This window comes from Capricornis sumatraensis, chromosome X (genome assembly GCF_032405125.1).
Source record: "Capricornis sumatraensis isolate serow.1 chromosome X, serow.2, whole genome shotgun sequence".
Taxonomy (NCBI): Eukaryota; Metazoa; Chordata; class Mammalia; order Artiodactyla; family Bovidae; genus Capricornis; species Capricornis sumatraensis.
Genome location: NC_091092.1, coordinates 140,646,727 through 140,669,921, shown reverse-complemented (window position 1 = coordinate 140,669,921; position 23,195 = coordinate 140,646,727).

The window sequence follows — 23,195 nt, the reverse complement described above, 5'->3', positions numbered from 1 at the left end:
GAAACGGGGCTCCTCTGGATGTGGGCGGGACCATTGTGCTTCCTCTCGAGTGGAGACGGGTATGGCGGTGAACTTCTTGAGGTGCAGCAAGGGTGTGAAAGACCCTTTCGAAGTTCCAGACGTTAGGTGTCATTAGTCTAAAGACGCCTCATCGGAAATAGGCCTCATCTCGCCTGGAAGGGAGAACTTCCTGGATTTTCTCGAGTTGCGGCAGGTGTTCTCGAGTTACGACGGGGACCTCAGGGACCCGCCCTGGTGGCCTCAGGAGAGGCCAGTCCCCATGCGAGTTGCTAGGGGGCCTCTCGGGATTCCTCTCCCGTCGATACCGGGGCTAAAAACCTTGTGTGGAGTCAGGGCCGGAACCGAGGATTCCTCTCAGGGGCTCACATGGATCTTTGGGTACTTCTGGAGTCTCCCCAGGGGAGTTAGGCCTCGTCTCGAGTGGGGGCATGCACGTACGCTTTCCTTCCAGGCTGTAGCAGCAATGTCACGCTTCCCGTCGCGTGGATCAAAGGATCTGTGGTTTTCCCTCGAGGCTTTCCCTCGAGGCTTTCCCACATGGCTGTCACACGTGCCACCGTGGTGTGAGTCGAACCTCGGCGTGAAAGATGAGCCAGTGCAGGGCAAAGAGGTTCCTCTGGAATGCACTGAGACATCTGGGGGACTCTTGGCATGGTGATACGACCATGGAGTTCCTCTCGCCTTTCCTGTTGAGAGTGCCTCCTCTTGAGATGCGACGGAAACACCGGGAATTCTTTCCCGTTGAAATCAGGGAAAGGATCCCTCATCTCGAGCTACGAGGGGGAAACGGGGCTCCTCTGGATGTGGGCGGGACCATCGTGCTTCCTCTCGAGTGGAGACGGGTATGGCGGTGAACTTCTTGAGTTGCAGCAAGGGTGTGAAAGACCCTTTCGAAGTTCCAGAGGTTAGGTGTCATTAGTCTCCAGACGCCTCATCGGAAATAGGCCTCATCTCGCCTGGAAGGGAGAACTTCCTGGATTTTCTCGAGTTGCGGCAGGTGTTCTTGAGTTACGACGGTTACCTCAGGGACCCGCCCTGGTGGCCTCAGGAGAGGCCAGTCCCCATGCGAGTTGCTAGGGGGCCTCTCAGGATTCCTCCCCCGTCGATACCGGGGCCAAAAACCTTGTGTGGAGTCAGGGCCGGAACCGAGGATTCCTCTCAGGGGCTGACATGGAACTTTGGGTACTTCTGGAGTCTCCCCAGGGGAGTCAGGGCTCGTCTCGAGTGGGGACATGCACTTGCGCTTTCCTTCCAGGCTGTAGCAGCAATGTCACGCTTCCCGTCGCGTGGATCAAAGGATCTGTGGTTTTCCCTCGAGGCTTTCCCTCGAGGCTTCCCCACTTTGCACTCCCACGTGCCACCGTGGTGTGAGTCGATCCTCGGCGTGAAAGATGAGCCAGTGCAGGGCAAAGAGGTTCCTCTGGAATGGACTGAGACATCTGGGGGACTCCTGGCATGGTGGTACGACCATGGAGTTCCTCTCGCCTTTCCTGTTGAGAGTGCCTCCTCTTGAGATGCGACGGGTACGCCGGGAATTCTTTCCCGTTGAAAGCAGGGAAAGGATCCCACATCTCGAGCTACGAGGGGGAAACGGGGCTCCTCTGGATGTGGGCGGGACCATTGTGCTTCCTCTCGAGTGGAGACGGGTATGGCGGTGAACTTCTTGAGTTGCAGCAAGGGTGTGAAAGACCCTTTCGAAGTTCCAGATGTTAGGTGTCATTAGTCTAAAGACGCCTCATCGGAAATAGGCCTCATCTCGCCTGGAAGGGAGAACTTCCTGGATTTTCTCGAATTGTGGCAGGTGTTCTCGAGTTACGACGGGGACCTCAGGGACCCGCCCTGGTGGCCTCAGGGGAGGCAAGTCCCCATGCGAGTTGCTAGGGGGCCTCTCGGGATTCCTCTCCCATCGATACCGGGGCCAGAAACCTTGTGTGGAGTCAGGGCCGGAACCGAGGATTCCTCTCAGGGGCTGACATGGATCTTTGGGTACTTCTGGAGTCTCCCCAGGGGAGTCAGGCCTCGTCTCGAGTGGGGGCATGCACGTGCGCTTTCCTTCCAGGCTGTAGCAGCAATGTCACGCTTCCCGTCGCGTGGATCAAAGGATCTGTGGTTTTCCCTCGAGGCTTTCCCTCGAGGCTTTCCCACATGGCTGTCACACGTGCCACCGTGGTGTGAGTCGAACCTCGGCGTGAAAGATGAGCCAGTGCAGGGCAAAGAGGTTCCTCTGGAATGCACTGAGACATCTGGGGGACTCTTGGCATAGTGGTACGACCATGGAGTTCCTCTCGCCTTTCCTGTTGAGAGTGCCTCCTCTTGAGATGCGACGGGAACGCCGGGAATTCTTTCCCGTTGAAAGCAGGGAAAGGATCCCTCATCTCGAGCTACGAGGGGGAAACGGGGCTCCTCTGGATGTGGGCGGGACCATCGTGCTTCCTCTCGAGTGGAGACGGGTATGGCGGTGAACTTCTTGTGTTGCAGCAAGGGTGTGAAAGACCCTTTCGAAGTTCCAGAGGTTAGGTGTCATTAGTCTCCAGACGCCTCATCGAAAATAGGCCTCATCTCGCCTGGAAGGGAGAACTTCCTGGATTTTCTAGAGTTGCGGCAGGTGTTCTCGAGTTACGACGGGGACCTCAGGGACCCGCCCTGGTGGCCTCAGGAGAGGCCAGTCCCCATGCGAGTTGCTAGGGGGCCTCTCAGGATTCCTCTCCCGTCGATACCGGGGCCAAAAACCTTGTGTGGAGTCAGGGCCGGAACCGAGGATTCCTCTCAGGGGCTGACATGGATCTTTGGGTACTTCTGGAGTCTCCCCAGGGGAGTCAGGGCTCGTCTCGAGTGGGGACATGCACTTGCGCTTTCCTTCCAGGCTGTAGCAGCAATGTCACGCTTCCCGTCGCGTGGATCAAAGGATCTGTGGTTTTCCCTCGAGGCTTCCCCTCGAGGCTTCCCCACTTTGCACTCCCACGTGCCACCGTGGTGTGAGTCGATCCTCGGCGTGAAAGATGAGCCAGTGCAGGGCAAAGAGGTTCCTCTGGAATGGACTGAGACATCTGGGGGACTCCTGGCATGGTGGTACGACCATGGAGTTCCTCTCGCCTTTCCTGTTGAGAGTGCCTCCTCTTGAGATGCGACGGGAACGCCGGGAATTCTTTCCCGTTGAAAGCAGGGAAAGGATCCCTCATCTCGAGCTACGAGGGAGAAACGGGGCTCCTCTGGATGTGGGCGGGACCATCGTGCTTCCTCTCGAGTGGAGACGGGTATGGCGGTGAACTTCTTGAGTTGCAGCAAGGGTGTGAAAGACCCTTTCGAAGTTCCAGAGGTTAGGTGTCATTAGTCTCCAGACGCCTCATCGGAAATAGGCCTCATCTCGCCTGGAAGGGAGAACTTCCTGGATTTTCTCGAGTTGCAGCAGGTGTTCTCGAGTTACGACGGGGACCTCAGGGACCCGCCCTAGTGGCCTCAGGAGAGGCCAGTCCCCATGCGAGTTGCTAGGGGGCCTCTCGGGATTCCTCTCCCTTCGATACCGGGGCCCAGAACCTTGTGTGGAGTCAGGGCCGGAACCGAGGATTCCTCTCAGGGGCTGACATGGAACTTTGGGTACTTCTGGAGTCTCCCCAGGGGAGTCAGGGCTCGTCTCGAGTGGGGACATGCACTTGCGCTTTCCTTCCAGGCTGTAGCAGCAATGTCACGCTTCCCGTCGCGTGGATCAAAGGATCTGTGGTTTTCCCTCGAGGCTTTCCCTCGAGGCTTCCCCACTTTGCACTCCCACGTGCCACCGTGGTGTGAGTCGATCCTCGGCGTGAAAGATGAGCCAGTGCAGGGCAAAGAGGTTCCTCTGGAATGGACTGAGACATCTGGGGGACTCCTGGCATGGTGGTACGACCATGGAGTTCCTCTCGCCTTTCCTGTTGAGAGTGCCTCCTCTTGAGATGCGACGGGTTTGCCGGGAATTCTTTCCCGTTGAAAGCAGGGAAAGGATCCCACATCTCGAGCTACGAGGGGGAAACGGGGCTCCTCTGGATGTGGGCGGGACCATTGTGCTTCCTCTCGAGTGGAGACGGGTATGGCGGTGTACTTCTTGAGTTGCAGCAAGGGTTTGAAAGACCCTTTCGAAGTTCCAGACGTTAGGTGTCATTAGTCTAAAGACGCCTCATCGGAAATAGGCCTCATCTCGCCTGGAAGGGAGAACTTCCTGGATTTTCTCGAGTTGCGGCAGGTGTTCTCGAGTTACGACGGGGACCTCAGGGACCCGCCCTGGTGGCCTCAGGAGAGGCAAGTCCCCATGCGAGTTGCTAGGGGGCCTCTCGGGATTCCTCTCCCATCGGTACCGGGGCCAAAAACCTTGTGTGGAGTCAGGGCCATTAAAGGATTCCTCTCAGGGGCTGACATGGATCTTTGGGTACTTCTGGAGTCTCCCCAGGGGAGTCAGGCCTCGTCTCGAGTGGGGGCATACACGTGCGCTTTCCTTCCAGGCTGTAGCAGCAATGTCACGCTTCCCGTCGCGTGGATCAAAGGATCTGTGGTTTTCCCTCGAGGCTTTCCCTCGAGACTTTCCCACTGGGCTGTCCCACGTGCCACCGTGGTGTGAGTCGATCCTCGGCGTGAAAGATGAGCCAGTGCAGGGCAAAGAGGTTCCTCTGGAATGGACTGAGACATCTGGGGGACTCTTGGCATGGTGGTACGACCATGGAGTTCCTCTCGCCTTTCCTGTTGAGAGTGCCTCCTCTTGAGATGCGACGGGAACGCCGGGAATTCTTTCCCGTTGAAAGCAGGGAAAGGATCCCACATCTCGAGCTACGAGGGGGAAACGGGGCTCCTCTGGATGTGGGCGGGACCATCGTGCTTCCTCTCGAGTGGAGACGGGTATGACGGTGAACTTCTTGAGTTGCAGCAAGGGTGTGAAAGACCCTTTCGAAGTTCCAGAGGTTAGGTGTCATTAGTCTCCAGACGCTTCATCGGAAATAGGCCTCATCTCGCCTGGAAGGGAGAACTTCCTGGATTTTCTCGAGTTGCGGCAGGTGTTCTCGAGTTACGACGGGGACCTCAGGGACACGCCCTGGTGGCCTCAGGAGAGGCCAGTCCCCATGCGAGTTGCTAGGGGGCCTCTCGGGATTCCTCTCCCGTCGATACCGGGGCCAAAAACCTTGTGTGGAGTCAGGGCCATTAAAGGATTCCTCTCAGGGGCTGACATGGATCTTTGGGTACTTCTGGAGTCTCCCCAGGGGAGTCAGGCCTCGTCTCGAGTGGGGGCATGCACGTGCGCTTTCCTTCCAGGCTGTAGCAGCAATGTCACGCTTCCCGTCGCGTGGATCAAAGGATCTGTGGTTTTCCCTCGAGGCTTTCCCTCGAGACTTTCCCACTGGGCTGTCCCACGTGCCACCGTGGTGTGAGTCGATCCTCGGCGTGAAAGATGAGCCAGTGCAGGGCAAAGAGGTTCCTCTGGAATGGACTGAGACATCTGGGGGACTCTTGGCATGGTGGTACGACCATGGAGTTCCTCTCGCCTTTCCTGTTGAGAGTGCCTCCTCTTGAGATGCGACGGGAACGTCGGGAATTCTTTCCAGTTGAAAGCAGGGAAAGGATCCCTCATCTCGAGCTACGAGGGGGAAACAGGGCTCCTCTGGATGGGGGCGGGACCATCGTGCTTCCTCTTGAGTGGAGACGGGTATGGCGGTGAAATTCTTGAGTTGCAGCAAGGGAGTGAAAGACCCTTTCGAAGTTCCAGAGCTTAGGTGTCATTAGTCTTCAGACGCCTCATCGGAAATAGGCCTCATCTCGCCTAGAAGGGAGAACTTCCTGGATTTTCTCGAGTTGCGGCAGGTGTTCTCGAGTTACGACGGGGACCTCAGGGACCCGCCCTGGTGGCCTCAGGAGAGGCCAGTCCCCATGCGAGTTGCTAGGGGGCCTCTCGGGATTCCTCTCCCGTCGATACCGGGGCCAAAAACCTTGTGTGGAGTCAGGGCCGGAACCGAGGATTCCTCTCAGGGGCTGACATGGATCTTTGGGTACTTCTGGAGTCTCCCCAGGGGAGTCAGGCCTCGTCTCGAGTGGGGGCATGCACGTGCGCTTTCCTTCCAGGCTGTAGCAGCAATGTCACGCTTCCCGTCGCGTGGATCAAAGGATCTGTGGTTTTCCCTCGAGGCTTTCCCTCGAGGCTTTCCCACAGGGCTGTCCCACGTGCCACCGTGGTGTGAGTCGATCCTCGGAGTAAAAGATGAGCCAGTGCAGGGCAAAGAGGTTCCTCTGGAATGGACTGAGACATCTGGGGGACTCTTGGCATGGTGGTACGACCATGGAGTTCCTCTCGCCTTTCCTGTTGAGAGTGCCTCCTCTTGAGATGCGAAGGGAACACCGGGAATTCTTTCCCGTTGAAAGCAGGGTAAGGATCCCTCATCTCGAGCTACGAGGGGGAAACGGGGCTCCTCTGGATGTGGGCGGGACCATCGTGCTTCCTCTCGAGTGGAGACGGGTATGGCGGTGAACTTCTTGAGTTGCAGCAAGGGTGTGAAAGACCCTTTCGAAGTTCCAGAGGTTAGGTGTCATTAGTCTCCAGACGCCTCATCGGAAATAGGCCTCATCTCGCCTGGAAGGGAGAACTTCCTGCATTTTCTCGAGTTGTGGCAGGTGTTCTCGAGTTACGAAGGGGAACTCAGGGACCCGCCCTGGTGGCCTCAGGAGAGGCCAGTCCTCATGCGATTTGCTAGGGGGCCTCTCGGGATTCCTCTCCCGTCGATACCGGGGCCAAAAACCTTGTGTGGAGTCAGGGCCAGAACCGAGGATTCCTCTCAGGGGCTGACATGGATGTTTGGGTACTTCTGGAGTATCCCCAGGGGAGTCAGGCCTCGTCTCGAGTGGGGGCATGCCCGTGCGCTTTCCTTCCAGGCTGCAGCAGCAATGTCACGCTTCCCGTCGCGTGGATCAAAGGATCTGTGGTTTTCCCTCGAGGCTTTCCCTCGAGGCTTTCCCACAGGGCTGTCCAACGTGCCACCGTGGTGTGAGTCGATCCTCGGCGTCAATGATGAGCCAGTGCAGGGCAAAGAGGTTCCTCTGGAATGGACTGAGACATCTGGGGGACTCTTGGAATGGTGGTACGACCATGGAGTTCCTCTCGCCTTTCCTGTTGAGAGTGCCTCCTCTTGAAATGCGACGGGAACGCAGGGAATTCATTCCCGTTGAAAGCAGGGAGAGGATCCCTCATCTCGAGCTACGAGGTGGAAACGGGGCTCCTCTGGATGTGGGCGTGACCATCGTGCTTCCTCTCGAGTGGAGACGGGTATGGCGGTGAACTTCTTGAGTTGCAGCAAGGGTGTGAAAGACCCTTTCGAAGTTCCAGAGTTTAGGTGTCATTAGTCTCCAGACGCCTCATCGGAAATAGGCCTCATCTCGCCTGGAAGGGAGAACTTCCTGGATTTTCTCGAGTTGCAGCAGGTGTTCTCGAGTTACGACGGGGACCTCAGGGACCCGCCCTGGTGGCCTCAGGAGAGGCCAGTCCCCATGCGAGTTGCTAGGGGGCCTCTCGGGATTCCTCTCCCTTCGATACCGGGGCCCAGAACCTTGTGTGGAGTCAGGGCCGGAACCGAGGATTCCTCTCAGGGGCTGACATGGAACTTTGGGTACTTCTGGAGTCTCCCCAGGGGAGTCAGGACTCGTCTCGAGTGGGGACATGCACTTGCGCTTTCCTTCCAGGCTGTAGCAGCAATGTCACGCTTCCCGTCGCGTGGATCAAAGGATCTGTGGTTTTCCCTCGAGGCTTTCCCTCGAGGCTTCCCCACTTTGCACTCCCACGTGCCACCGTGGTGTGAGTCGATCCTCGGCGTGAAAGATGAGCCAGTGCAGGGCAAAGAGGTTCCTCTGGAATGGACTGAGACATCTGGGGGACTCCTGGCATGGTGGTACGACCATGGAGTTCCTCTCGCCTTTCCTGTTGAGAGTGCCTCCTCTTGAGATGCGACGGGTACGTCGGGAATTCTTTCCGGTTGAAAGCAGGGAAAGGATCCCACATCTCGAGCTACGAGGGGGAAACGGGGCTCCTCTGGATGTGGGCGGGACCATTGTGCTTCCTCTCGAGTGGAGACGGGTATGGCGGTGAACTTCTTGAGTTGCAGCATGGGTGTGAAAGACCCTTTCGAAGTTCCAGACGTTAGGTGTCATTAGTCTAAAGACGCCTCATCGGAAATAGGCCTCATCTCGCCTGGAAGGGAGAACTTCCTGGATTTTCTCGAGTTGCGGCAGGTGTTCTCGAGTTACGACGGGGACCTCAGGGACCCGCCCTGGTGGCCTCAGGAGAGGCAAGTCCCCATGCGAGTTGCTAGGGGGCCTCTCGGGATTCCTCTCCCATCGATACCGGGGCCAGAAACCTTGTGTGGAGTCAGGGCCGGAACCGAGGATTCCTCTCAGGGGCTGACATGGATCTTTGGGTACTTCTGGAGTCTCCCCAGGGGAGTCAGGCCTCGTCTCGAGTGGGGGCATGCACGTGCGCTTTCCTTCCAGGCTGTAGCAGCAATGTCACACTTCCCGGCGCGTGGATCAAAGGATCTGTGGTTTTCCCTAGAGGCTTTCCCTCGAGGCTTTCCCACAGGGCTGTCCCACGTGCCACCGTGGTGTGAGTCGATCCTCGGCGTGAAAGATGAGCCAGTGCAGGGCAAAGAGGTTCCTCTGGAATGGACTGAGACATCTGGGGGACTCCTGGCATGGTGGTACGACCATGGAGTTCCGCTCGCCTTTCCTGTTGAGAGTGCCTCCTCTTGAGATGCGACGGGTACGCCGGGAATTCTTTCCCGTTGAAAGCAGGGAAAGGATCCCACATCTCGAGCTACGAGTGGGAAACGGGGCTCCTCTGGATGTGGGCGGGACCATTGTGCTTCCTCTCGAGTGGAGACGGGTATGGCGGTGAACTTCTTGAGGTGCAGCAAGGGTGTGAAAGACCCTTTCGAAGTTCCAGACGTTAGGTGTCATTAGTCTAAAGACGCCTCATCGGAAATAGGCCTCATCTCGCCTGGAAGGGAGAACTTCCTGGATTTTCTCGAGTTGCGGCAGGTGTTCTCGAGTTACGACGGGGACCTCAGGGACCCGCCCTGGTGGCCTCAGGAGAGGCCAGTCCCCATGCGAGTTGCTAGGGGGCCTCTCGGGATTCCTCTCCCGTCGATACCGGGGCTAAAAACCTTGTGTGGAGTCAGGGCCGGAACCGAGGATTCCTCTCAGGGGCTCACATGGATCTTTGGGTACTTCTGGAGTCTCCCCAGGGGAGTTAGGCCTCGTCTCGAGTGGGGGCATGCACGTACGCTTTCCTTCCAGGCTGTAGCAGCAATGTCACGCTTCCCGTCGCGTGGATCAAAGGATCTGTGGTTTTCCCTCGAGGCTTTCCCTCGAGGCTTTCCCACATGGCTGTCACACGTGCCACCGTGGTGTGAGTCGAACCTCGGCGTGAAAGATGAGCCAGTTCAGGGCAAAGAGGTTCCTCTGGAATGCACTGAGACATCTGGGGGACTCTTGGCATGGTGGTACGATCATGGAGTTCCTCTCGCCTTTCCTGTTGAGAGTGCCTCCTCTTGAGATGCGACGGAAACACCGGGAATTCTTTCCCGTTGAAATCAGGGAAAGGATCCCTCATCTCGAGCTACGAGGGGGAAACGGGGCTCCTCTGGATGTGGGCGGGACCATCGTGCTTCCTCTCGAGTGGAGACGGGTATGGCGGTGAACTTCTTGAGTTGCAGCAAGGGTGTGAAAGACCCTTTCGAAGTTCCAGAGGTTAGGTGTCATTAGTCTCCAGACGCCTCATCGGAAATAGGCCTCATCTCGCCTGGAAGGGAGAACTTCCTGGATTTTCTCGAGTTGCGGCAGGTGTTCTTGAGTTACGACGGTTACCTCAGGGACCCGCCCTGGTGGCCTCAGGAGAGGCCAGTCCCCATGCGAGTTGCTAGGGGGCCTCTCAGGATTCCTCCCCCGTCGATACCGGGGCCAAAAACCTTGTGTGGAGTCAGGGCCGGAACCGAGGATTCCTCTCAGGGGCTGACATGGAACTTTGGGTACTTCTGGAGTCTCCCCAGGGGAGTCAGGGCTCGTCTCGAGTGGGGACATGCACTTGCGCTTTCCTTCCAGGCTGTAGCAGCAATGTCACGCTTCCCGTCGCGTGGATCAAAGGATCTGTGGTTTTCCCTCGAGGCTTTCCCTCGAGGCTTCCCCACTTTGCACTCCCACGTGCCACCGTGGTGTGAGTCGATCCTCGGCGTGAAAGATGAGCCAGTGCAGGGCAAAGAGGTTCCTCTGGAATGGACTGAGACATCTGGGGGACTCCTGGCATGGTGGTACGACCATGGAGTTCCTCTCGCCTTTCCTGTTGAGAGTGCCTCCTCTTGAGATGCGACGGGTACGCCGGGAATTCTTTCCCGTTGAAAGCAGGGAAAGGATCCCACATCTCGAGCTACGAGGGGGAAACGGGGCTCCTCTGGATGTGGGCGGGACCATTGTGCTTCCTCTCGAGTGGAGACGGGTATGGCGGTGAACTTCTTGAGTTGCAGCAAGGGTGTGAAAGACCCTTTCGAAGTTCCAGATGTTAGGTGTCATTAGTCTAAAGACGCCTCATCGGAAATAGGCCTCATCTCGCCTGGAAGGGAGAACTTCCTGGATTTTCTCGAATTGTGGCAGGTGTTCTCGAGTTACGACGGGGACCTCAGGGACCCGCCCTGGTGGCCTCAGGGGAGGCAAGTCCCCATGCGAGTTGCTAGGGGGCCTCTCGGGATTCCTCTCCCATCGATACCGGGGCCAGAAACCTTGTGTGGAGTCAGGGCCGGAACCGAGGATTCCTCTCAGGGGCTGACATGGATCTTTGGGTACTTCTGGAGTCTCCCCAGGGGAGTCAGGCCTCGTCTCGAGTGGGGGCATGCACGTGCGCTTTCCTTCCAGGCTGTAGCAGCAATGTCACGCTTCCCGTCGCGTGGATCAAAGGATCTGTGGTTTTCCCTCGAGGCTTTCCCTCGAGGCTTTCCCACATGGCTGTCACACGTGCCACCGTGGTGTGAGTCGAACCTCGGCGTGAAAGATGAGCCAGTGCAGGGCAAAGAGGTTCCTCTGGAATGCACTGAGACATCTGGGGGACTCTTGGCATAGTGGTACGACCATGGAGTTCCTCTCGCCTTTCCTGTTGAGAGTGCCTCCTCTTGAGATGCGACGGGAACGCCGGGAATTCTTTCCCGTTGAAAGCAGGGAAAGGATCCCTCATCTCGAGCTACGAGGGGGAAACGGGGCTCCTCTGGATGTGGGCGGGACCATCGTGCTTCCTCTCGAGTGGAGACGGGTATGGCGGTGAACTTCTTGTGTTGCAGCAAGGGTGTGAAAGACCCTTTCGAAGTTCCAGAGGTTAGGTGTCATTAGTCTCCAGACGCCTCATCGAAAATAGGCCTCATCTCGCCTGGAAGGGAGAACTTCCTGGATTTTCTAGAGTTGCGGCAGGTGTTCTCGAGTTACGACGGGGACCTCAGGGACCCGCCCTGGTGGCCTCAGGAGAGGCCAGTCCCCATGCGAGTTGCTAGGGGGCCTCTCAGGATTCCTCTCCCGTCGATACCGGGGCCAAAAACCTTGTGTGGAGTCAGGGCCGGAACCGAGGATTCCTCTCAGGGGCTGACATGGATCTTTGGGTACTTCTGGAGTCTCCCCAGGGGAGTCAGGGCTCGTCTCGAGTGGGGACATGCACTTGCGCTTTCCTTCCAGGCTGTAGCAGCAATGTCACGCTTCCCGTCGCGTGGATCAAAGGATCTGTGGTTTTCCCTCGAGGCTTCCCCAATTTGCACTCCCACGTGCCACCGTGGTGTGAGTCGATCCTCGGCGTGAAAGATGAGCCAGTGCAGGGCAAAGAGGTTCCTCTGGAATGGACTGAGACATCTGGGGGACTCCTGGCATGGTGGTACGACCATGGAGTTCCTCTCGCCTTTCCTGTTGAGAGTGCCTCCTCTTGAGATGCGACGGGAACGCCGGGAATTCTTTCCCGTTGAAAGCAGGGAAAGGATCCCTCATCTCGAGCTACGAGGGAGAAACGGGGCTCCTCTGGATGTGGGCGGGACCATCGTGCTTCCTCTCGAGTGGAGACGGGTATGGCGGTGAACTTCTTGTGTTGCAGCAAGGGTGTGAAAGACCCTTTCGAAGTTCCAGAGGTTAGGTGTCATTAGTCTCCAGACGCCTCATCGAAAATAGGCCTCATCTCGCCTGGAAGGGAGAACTTCCTGGATTTTCTAGAGTTGCGGCAGGTGTTCTCGAGTTACGACGGGGACCTCAGGGACCCGCCCTGGTGGCCTCAGGAGAGGCCAGTCCCCATGCGAGTTGCTAGGGGGCCTCTCGGGATTCCTCTCCCTTCGATACCGGGGCCCAGAACCTTGTGTGGAGTCAGGGCCGGAACCGAGGATTCCTCTCAGGGGCTGACATGGAACTTTGGGTACTTCTGGAGTCTCCCCAGGGGAGTCAGGGCTCGTCTCGAGTGGGGACATGCACTTGCGCTTTCCTTCCAGGCTGTAGCAGCAATGTCACGCTTCCCGTCGCGTGGATCAAAGGATCTGTGGTTTTCCCTCGAGGCTTTCCCTCGAGGCTTCCCCACTTTGCACTCCCACGTGCCACCGTGGTGTGAGTCGATCCTCGGCGTGAAAGATGAGCCAGTGCAGGGCAAAGAGGTTCCTCTGGAATGGACTGAGACATCTGGGGGACTCCTGGCATGGTGGTACGACCATGGAGTTCCTCTCGCCTTTCCTGTTGAGAGTGCCTCCTCTTGAGATGCGACGGGTTTGCCGGGAATTCTTTCCCGTTGAAAGCAGGGAAAGGATCCCACATCTCGAGCTACGAGGGGGAAACGGGGCTCCTCGGGATGTGGGCGGGACCATTGTGCTTCCTCTCGAGTGGAGACGGGTATGGCGGTGTACTTCTTGAGTTGCAGCAAGGGTTTGAAAGACCCTTTCGAAGTTCCAGACGTTAGGTGTCATTAGTCTAAAGACGCCTCATCGGAAATAGGCCTCATCTCGCCTGGAAGGGAGAACTTCCTGGATTTTCTCGAGTTGCGGCAGGTGTTCTCGAGTTACGACGGGGACCTCAGGGACCCGCCCTGGTGGCCTCAGGAGAGGCAAGTCCCCATGCGAGTTGCTAGGGGGCCTCTCGGGATTCCTCTCCCATCGGTACCGGGGCCAAAAACCTTGTGTGGAGTCAGGGCCATTAAAGGATTCCTCTCAGGGGCTGACATGGATCTTTGGGTACTTCTGGAGTCTCCCCAGGGGAGTCAGGCCTCGTCTCGAGTGGGGGCATACACGTGCGCTTTCCTTCCAGGCTGTAGCAGCAATGTCACGCTTCCCGTCGCGTGGATCAAAGGATCTGTGGTTTTCCCTCGAGGCTTTCCCTCGAGACTTTCCCACTGGGCTGTCCCACGTGCCACCGTGGTGTGAGTCGATCCTCGGCGTGAAAGATGAGCCAGTGCAGGGCAAAGAGGTTCCTCTGGAATGGACTGAGACATCTGGGGGACTCTTGGCATGGTGGTACGACCATGGAGTTCCTCTCGCCTTTCCTGTTGAGAGTGCCTCCTCTTGAGATGCGACGGGAACGCCGGGAATTCTTTCCCGTTGAAAGCAGGGAAAGGATCCCACATCTCGAGCTACGAGGGGGAAACGGGGCTCCTCTGGATGTGGGCGGGACCATCGTGCTTCCTCTCGAGTGGAGACGGGTATGACGGTGAACTTCTTGAGTTGCAGCAAGGGTGTGAAAGACCCTTTCGAAGTTCCAGAGGTTAGGTGTCATTAGTCTCCAGACGCTTCATCGGAAATAGGCCTCATCTCGCCTGGAAGGGAGAACTTCCTGGATTTTCTCGAGTTGCGGCAGGTGTTCTCGAGTTACGACGGGGACCTCAGGGACACGCCCTGGTGGCCTCAGGAGAGGCCAGTCCCCATGCGAGTTGCTAGGGGGCCTCTCGGGATTCCTCTCCCGTCGATACCGGGGCCAAAAACCTTGTGTGGAGTCAGGGCCATTAAAGGATTCCTCTCAGGGGCTGACATGCATCTTTGGGTACTTCTGGAGTCTCCCCAGGGGAGTCAGGCCTCGTCTCGAGTGGGGGCATGCACGTGCGCTTTCCTTCCAGGCTGTAGCAGCAATGTCACGCTTCCCGTCGCGTGGATCAAAGGATCTGTGGTTTTCCCTCGAGGCTTTCCCTCGAGACTTTCCCACTGGGCTGTCCCACGTGCCACCGTGGTGTGAGTCGATCCTCGGCGTGAAAGATGAGCCAGTGCAGGGCAAAGAGGTTCCTCTGGAATGGACTGAGACATCTGGGGGACTCTTGGCATGGTGGTACGACCATGGAGTTCCTCTCGCCTTTCCTGTTGAGAGTGCCTCCTCTTGAGATGCGACGGGAACGTCGGGAATTCTTTCCAGTTGAAAGCAGGGAAAGGATCCCTCATCTCGAGCTACGAGGGGGAAACAGGGCTCCTCTGGATGGGGGCGGGACCATCGTGCTTCCTCTTGAGTGGAGACGGGTATGGCGGTGAAATTCTTGAGTTGCAGCAAGGGAGTGAAAGACCCTTTCGAAGTTCCAGAGCTTAGGTGTCATTAGTCTTCAGACGCCTCATCGGAAATAGGCCTCATCTCGCCTAGAAGGGAGAACTTCCTGGATTTTCTCGAGTTGCGGCAGGTGTTCTCGAGTTACGACGGGGACCTCAGGGACCCGCCCTGGTGGCCTCAGGAGAGGCCAGTCCCCATGCGAGTTGCTAGGGGGCCTCTCGGGATTCCTCTCCCGTCGATACCGGGGCCAAAAACCTTGTGTGGAGTCAGGGCCGGAACCGAGGATTCCTCTCAGGGGCTGACATGGATCTTTGGGTACTTCTGGAGTCTCCCCAGGGGAGTCAGGCCTCGTCTCGAGTGGGGGCATGCACGTGCGCTTTCCTTCCAGGCTGTAGCAGCAATGTCACGCTTCCCGTCGCGTGGATCAAAGGATCTGTGGTTTTCCCTCGAGGCTTTCCCTCGAGGCTTTCCCACAGGGCTGTCCCACGTGCCACCGTGGTGTGAGTCGATCCTCGGAGTGAAAGATGAGCCAGTGCAGGGCAAAGAGGTTCCTCTGGAATGGACTGAGACATCTGGGGGACTCTTGGCATGGTGGTACGACCATGGAGTTCCTCTCGCCTTTCCTGTTGAGAGTGCCTCCTCTTGAGATGCGAAGGGAACACCGGGAATTCTTTCCCGTTGAAAGCAGGGTAAGGATCCCTCATCTCGAGCTACGAGGGGGAAACGGGGCTCCTCTGGATGTGGGCGGGACCATCGTGCTTCCTCTCGAGTGGAGACGGGTATGGCGGTGAACTTCTTGAGTTGCAGCAAGGGTGTGAAAGACCCTTTCGAAGTTCCAGAGGTTAGGTGTCATTAGTCTCCAGACGCCTCATCGGAAATAGGCCTCATCTCGCCTGGAAGGGAGAACTTCCTGCATTTTCTCGAGTTGTGGCAGGTGTTCTCGAGTTACGAAGGGGAACTCAGGGACCCGCCCTGGTGGCCTCAGGAGAGGCCAGTCCTCATGCGATTTGCTAGGGGGCCTCTCGGGATTCCTCTCCCGTCGATACCGGGGCCAAAAACCTTGTGTGGAGTCAGGGCCAGAACCGAGGATTCCTCTCAGGGGCTGACATGGATGTTTGGGTACTTCTGGAGTATCCCCAGTGGAGTCAGGCCTCGTCTCGAGTGGGGGCATGCCCGTGCGCTTTCCTTCCAGGCTGCAGCAGCAATGTCACGCTTCCCGTCGCGTGGATCAAAGGATCTGTGGTTTTCCCTCGAGGCTTTCCCTCGAGGCTTTCCCACAGGGCTGTCCAACGTGCCACCGTGGTGTGAGTCGATCCTCGGCGTCAATGATGAGCCAGTGCAGGGCAAAGAGGTTCCTCTGGAATGGACTGAGACATCTGGGGGACTCTTGGAATGGTGGTACGACCATGGAGTTCCTCTCGCCTTTCCTGTTGAGAGTGCCTCCTCTTGAAATGCGACGGGAACGCAGGGAATTCATTCCCGTTGAAAGCAGGGAAAGGATCCCTCATCTCGAGCTACGAGGTGGAAACGGGGCTCCTCTGGATGTGGGCGTGACCATCGTGCTTCCTCTCGAGTGGAGACGGGTATGGCGGTGAACTTCTTGAGTTGCAGCAAGGGTGTGAAAGACCCTTTCGAAGTTCCAGAGTTTAGGTGTCATTAGTCTCCAGACGCCTCATCGGAAATAGGCCTCATCTCGCCTGGAAGGGAGAACTTCCTGGATTTTCTCGAGTTGCAGCAGGTGTTCTCGAGTTACGACGGGGACCTCAGGGACCCGCCCTGGTGGCCTCAGGAGAGGCCAGTCCCCATGCGAGTTGCTAGGTGGCCTCTCGGGATTCCTCTCCCTTCGATACCGGGGCCCAGAACCTTGTGTGGAGTCAGGGCCGGAACCGAGGATTCCTCTCAGGGGCTGACATGGAACTTTGGGTACTTCTGGAGTCTTCCCAGGGGAGTCAGGACTCGTCTCGAGTGGGGACATGCACTTGCGCTTTCCTTCCAGGCTGTAGCAGCAATGTCACGCTTCCCGTCGCGTGGATCAAAGGATCTGTGGTTTTCCCTCGAGGCTTTCCCTCGAGGCTTCCCCACTTTGCACTCCCACGTGCCACCGTGGTGTGAGTCGATCCTCGGCGTGAAAGATGAGCCAGTGCAGGGCAAAGAGGTTCCTCTGGAATGGACTGAGACATCTGGGGGACTCCTGGCATGGTGGTACGACCATGGAGTTCCTCTCGCCTTTCCTGTTGAGAGTGCCTCCTCTTGAGATGCGACGGGTACGTCGGGAATTCTTTCCGGTTGAAAGCAGGGAAAGGATCCCACATCTCGAGCTACGAGGGGGAAACGGGGCTCCTCTGGATGTGGGCGGGACCATTGTGCTTCCTCTCGAGTGGAGACGGGTATGGCGGTGAACTTCTTGAGTTGCAGCATGGGTGTGAAAGACCCTTTCGAAGTTCCAGACGTTAGGTGTCATTAGTCTAAAGACGCCTCATCGGAAATAGGCCTCATCTCGCCTGGAAGGGAGAACTTCCTGGATTTTCTCGAGTTGCGGCAGGTGTTCTCGAGTTACGACGGGGACCTCAGGGACCCGCCCTGGTGGCCTCAGGAGAGGCAAGTCCCCATGCGAGTTGCTAGGGGGCCTCTCGGGATTCCTCTCCCATCGATACCGGGGCCAGAAACCTTGTGTGGAGTCAGGGCCGGAACCGAGGATTCCTCTCAGGGGCTGACATGGATCTTTGGGTACTTCTGGAGTCTCCCCAGGGGAGTCAGGCCTCGTCTCGAGTGGGGGCATGCACGTGCGCTTTCCTTCCAGGCTGTAGCAGCAATGTCACACTTCCCGGCGCGTGGATCAAAGGATCTGTGGTTTTCCCTAGAGGCTTTCCCTCGAGGCTTTCCCACAGGGCTGTCCCACGTGCCACCGTGGTGTGAGTTGATCCTCGGCGTGAAAGATGAGCCAGTGCAGGGCAAAGAGGTTCCTCTGGAATGGACTGAGACATCTGGGGGACTCTTGGCATGGTGGTACGACCATGGAGTTCCTCTCGCCTTTCCTGTTGAGAGTGCCTCCTCTTGAGATGCGACGGGTACGCCGGGAATACTTTCCCGTTGAAAGCAGGGAAAGGATCCCACATCTCGAGCTACGAGGGGGAAACTGGGATACTCTGGATGTGGGCGGGACCATCGTGCTTCCTCTCGAGTGGAGACGGGTATGGCGGTGAACTTCTTGAGTTGCAGCAAGGGTGTGAAAGACCCTTTCGAAGTTCCAGAGTTTAGGTGTCATCAGTCTCCAGACGCCTCATCGGAAATAGGCCTCATCTCGCCTGGAAGGGAGAACTTCCTGGATTTTCTCGAGTTGCAGCAGGTGTTCTCGAGTTACGACGGGGACCTCAGGGACCCGCCCTAGTGGCCTCAGGAGAGGCCAGTCCCCATGCGAGTTGCTAGGGGGCCTCTCGGGATTCCTCTCCCTTCGATACCGGGGCCCAGAACCTTGTGTGGAGTCAGGGCCGGAACCGAGGATTCCTCTCAGGGGCTGACATGGAACTTTGGGTACTTCTGGAGTCTCCCCAGGGGAGTCAGGGCTCGTCTCGAGTGGGGACATGCACTTGCGCTTTCCTTCCAGGCTGTAGCAGCAATGTCACGCTTCCCGTCGCGTGGATCAAAGGATCTGTGGTTTTCCCTCGAGGCTTTCCCTCGAGGCTTCACCACTTTGCACTCCCACGTGCCACCGTGGTGTGAGTCGATCCTCGGCGTGAAAGATGTGCCAGTGCAGGGCAAAGAGGTTCCTCTGGAATGGACTGAGACATCTGGGGGACTCCTGGCATGGTGGTACGACCATGGAGTTCCTCTCGCCTTTCCTGTTGAGAGTGCCTCCTCTTGAGATGCGACGGGTACGCCGGGAATTCTTTCCCGTTGAAAGCAGGGAAAGGATCCCACATCTCGAGCTACGAGGGGGAAACGGGGCTCCTCTGGATGTGGGCGGGATCATTGTGCTTCCTCTCGAGTGGAGACGGGTATGGCGGTGAACTTCTTGAGTTGCAGCAAGGGTGTGAAAGACCCTTTCGAAGTTCCAGACGTTAGGTGTCATTAGTCTAAAGACGCCTCATCGGAAATAGGCCTCATCTCGCCTGGAAGGGAGAACTTCCTGGATTTTCTCGAGTTGCGGCAGGTGTTCTCGAGTTACGACGGGGACCTCAGGGACCCGCCCTGGTGGCCTCAGGAGAGGCCAGTCCCCATGCGAGTTGCTAGGGGGCCTCTCGGGATTCCTCTCCCGTCGATACCGGGGCTAAAAACCTTGTGTGGAGTCAGGGCCGGAACCGAGGATTCCTCTCAGGGGCTCACATGGATCTTGGGTACTTCTGGAGTCTCCCCAGGGAAGTTAGGCCTCGTCTCGAGTGGGGGCATGCACGTACGCTTTCCTTCCAGGCTGTAGCAGCAATGTCACGCTTCCCGTCGCGTGGATCAAAGGATCTGTGGTTTTCCCTCGAGGCTTTCCCTCGAGGCTTTCCCACATGGCTGTCACACGTGCCACCGTGGTGTGAGTCGAACCTCGGCGTGAAAGATGAGCCAGTGCAGGGCAAAGAGGTTCCTCTGGAATGCACTGAGACATCTGGGGGACTCTTGGCATGGTGGTACGATCATGGAGTTCCTCTCGCCTTTCCTGTTGAGAGTGCCTCCTCTTGAGATGCGACGGAAACACCGGAAATTCTTTCCCGTTGAAATCAGGGAAAGGATCCCTCATCTCGAGCTACGAGGGGGAAACGGGGCTCCTCTGGATGTGGGCGGGACCATCGTGCTTCCTCTCGAGTGGAGACGGGTATGGCGGTGAACTTCTTGAGTTGCAGCAAGGGTGTGAAAGAACCTTTCGAAGTTCCAGAGGTTAGGTGTCATTAGTCTCCAGACGCCTCATCGGAAATAGGCCTCATCTCGCCTGGAAGGGAGAACTTCCTGGATTTTCTCGAGTTGCGGCAGGTGTTCTTGAGTTACGACGGGGACCTCAGGGACCCGCCCTGGTGGCCTCAGGAGAGGCCAGTCCCCATGCGAGTTGCTAGGGGGCCTCTCAGGATTCCTCTCCCGTCGATACCGGGGCCAAAAACCTTGTGTGGAGTCAGGGCCGGAACCGAGGATTCCTCTCAGGGGCTGACATGGATCTTTGGGTACTTCTGGAGTATCCCCAGGGGAGTCAGGCCTCGTCTCGAGTGGGGGCATGCCCGTGCGCTTTCCTTCCAGGCTGCAGCAGCAATGTCACGCTTCCCGTCGCGTGGATCAAAGGATCTGTGGTTTTCCCTCGAGGCTTTCCCTCGAGGCTTTCCCACAGGGCTGTCCCACGTGCCACCGTGGTGTGAGTCGATCCTCGGCGTGAAAGATGAGCCAGTGCAGGGCAAAGAGGTTCCTCTGGAATGCACTGAGACATCTGGGGGACTCTTGGCATGGTGGTACGATCATGGAGTTCCTCTCGCCTTTCCTGTTGAGAGTGCCTCCTCTTGAGATGCGACGGAAACACCGGGAATTCTTTCCCGTTGAAAGCAGGGAAAGGATCCCTCATCTCGAGCTACGAGGGGGAAACGGGGCTCCTCTGGATGTGGGCGGGACCATCGTGCTTCCTCTCGAGTGGAGACGGGTATGGCGGTGAACTTCTTGAGTTGCAGCAAGGGTGTGAAAGACCCTTTCGAAGTTCCAGAGTTTAGGTGTCATTAGTCTCCAGACGCCTCATCGGAAATAGGCCTCATCTCGCCTGGAAGGGAGAACTTCCTGGATTTTCTCGAGTTGCAGCAGGTGTTCTTGAGTTACGACGGGGACCTCAGGGACCCGCCCTAGTGGCCTCAGGAGAGGCCAGTCCCCATGCGAGTTGCTAGGGGGCCTCTCGGGATTCCTCTCCCTTCGATACCGGGGCCCAGAACCTTGTGTGGAGTCAGGGCCGGAACCGAGGATTCCTCTCAGGGGCTGACATGGAACTTTGGGTACTTCTGGAGTCTCCCCAGGGGAGTCAGGGCTCGTCTCGAGTGGGGACATGCACTTGCGCTTTCCTTCCAGGCTGTAGCAGCAATGTCACGCTTCCCGTCGCGTGGATCAAAGGATCTGTGGTTTTCCCTCGAGGCTTTCCCTCGAGGCTTCACCACTTTGCACTCCCACGTGCCACCGTGGTGTGAGTCGATCCTCGGCGTGAAAGATGTGCCAGTGCAGGGCAAAGAGGTTCCTCTGGAATGGACTGAGACATCTGGGGGACTCCTGGCATGGTGGTACGACCATGGAGTTCCTCTCGCCTTTCCTGTTGAGAGTGCCTCCTCTTGAGATGCGACGGGTACGCCGGGAATTCTTTCCCGTTGAAAGCAGGGAAAGGATCCCACATCTCGAGCTACGAGGGGGAAACGGGGCTCCTCTGGATGTGGGCGGGACCATTGTGCTTCCTCTCGAGTGGAGACGGGTATGGCGGTGAACTTCTTGAGTTGCAGCAAGGGTGTGAAAGACCCTTTCGAAGTTCCAGACGTTAGGTGTCATTAGTCTAAAGACGCCTCATCGGAAATAGGCCTCATCTCGCCTGGAAGGGAGAACTTCCTGGATTTTCTCGAGTTGCGGCATGTGTTCTCGAGTTACGACGGGGACCTCAGGGACCCGCCCTGGTGGCCTCAGGAGAGGCCAGTCCCCATGCGAGTTGCTAGGGGGCCTCTCGGGATTCCTCTCCCGTCGATACCGGGGCTAAAAACCTTGTGTGGAGTCAGGGCCGGAACCGAGGATTCCTCTCAGGGGCTCACATGGATCTTTGGGTACTTCTGGAGTCTCCCCAGGGGAGTTAGGCCTCGTCTCGAGTGGGGGCATGCACGTACGCTTTCCTTCCAGGCTGTAGCAGCAATGTCACGCTTCCCGTCGCGTGGATCAAAGGATCTGTGGTTTTCCCTCGAGGCTTTCCCTCGAGGCTTTCCCACATGGCTGTCACACGTGCCACCGTGGTGTGAGTCGAACCTCGGCGTGAAAGATGAGCCAGTGCAGGGCAAAGAGGTTCCTCTGGAATGCACTGAGACATCTGGGGGACTCTTGGCATGGTGGTACGATCATGGAGTTCCTCTCGCCTTTCCTGTTGAGAGTGCCTCCTCTTGAGATGCGACGGAAACACCGGGAATTCTTTCCCGTTGAAATCAGGGAAAGGATCCCTCATCTCGAGCTACGAGGGGGAAACGGGGCTCCTCTGGATGTGGGCGGGACCATCGTGCTTCCTCTCGAGTGGAGACGGGTATGGCGGTGAACTTCTTGAGTTGCAGCAAGGGTGTGAAAGACCCTTTCGAAGTTCCAGAGGTTAGGTGTCATTAGTCTCCAGACGCCTCATCGGAAATAGGCCTCATCTCGCCTGGAAGGGAGAACTTCCTGGATTTTCTCGAGTTGCGGCAGGTGTTCTTGAGTTACGACGGGGACCTCAGGGACCCGCCCTGGTGGCCTCAGGAGAGGCCAGTCCCCATGCGAGTTGCTAGGGGGCCTCTCAGGATTCCTCTCCCTTCGATACCGGGGCCAAAAACCTTGTGTGGAGTCAGGGCCGGAACCGAGGATTCCTCTCAGGGGCTGACATGGATCTTTGGGTACTTCTGGAGTATCCCCAGGGGAGTCAGGCCTCGTCTCGAGTGGGGGCATGCCCGTGCGCTTTCCTTCCAGGCTGCAGCAGCAATGTCACGCTTCCCGTCGCGTGGATCAAAGGATCTGTGGTTTTCCCTCGAGGCTTTCCCTCGAGGCTTTCCCACAGGGCTGTCCCACGTGCCACCGTGGTGTGAGTCGATCCTCGGCGTGAAAGATGAGCCAGTGCAGGGCAAAGAGGTTCCTCTGGAATGCACTGAGACATCTGGGGGACTCTTGGCATGGTGGTACGATCATGGAGTTCCTCTCGCCTTTCCTGTTGAGAGTGCCTCCTCTTGAGATGCGACGGAAACACCGGGAATTCTTTCCCGTTGAAAGCAGGGAAAGGATCCCTCATCTCGAGCTACGAGGGGGAAACGGGGCTCCTCTGGATGTGGGCGGGACCATCGTGCTTCCTCTCGAGTGGAGACGGGTATGGCGGTGAACTTCTTGAGTTGCAGCAAGGGTGTGAAAGACCCTTTCGAAGTTCCAGAGTTTAGGTGTCATTAGTCTCCAGACGCCTCATCGGAAATAGGCCTCATCTCGCCTGGAAGGGAGAACTTCCTGGATTTTCTCGAGTTGCAGCAGGTGTTCTTGAGTTACGACGGGGACCTCAGGGACCCGCCCTAGTGGCCTCAGGAGAGGCCAGTCCCCATGCGAGTTGCTAGGGGGCCTCTCGGGATTCCTCTCCCTTCGATACCGGGGCCCAGAACCTTGTGTGGAGTCAGGGCCGGAACCGAGGATTCCTCTCAGGGGCTGACATGGAACTTTGGGTACTTCTGGAGTCTCCCCAGGGGAGTCAGGGCTCGTCTCGAGTGGGGACATGCACTTGCGCTTTCCTTCCAGGCTGTAGCAGCAATGTCACGCTTCCCGTCGTGTGGATCAAAGGATCTGTGGTTTTCCCTCGAGGCTTTCCCTCGAGGCTTCCCCACTTTGCACTCCCACGTGCCACCGTGGTGTGAGTCGATCCTCGGTGTGAAAGATGAGCCAGTGCAGGGCAAAGAGGTTCCTCTGGAATGGACTGAGACATCTGGGGGACTCCTGGCAAGGTGGTACGACCATGGAGTTCCTCTCGCCTT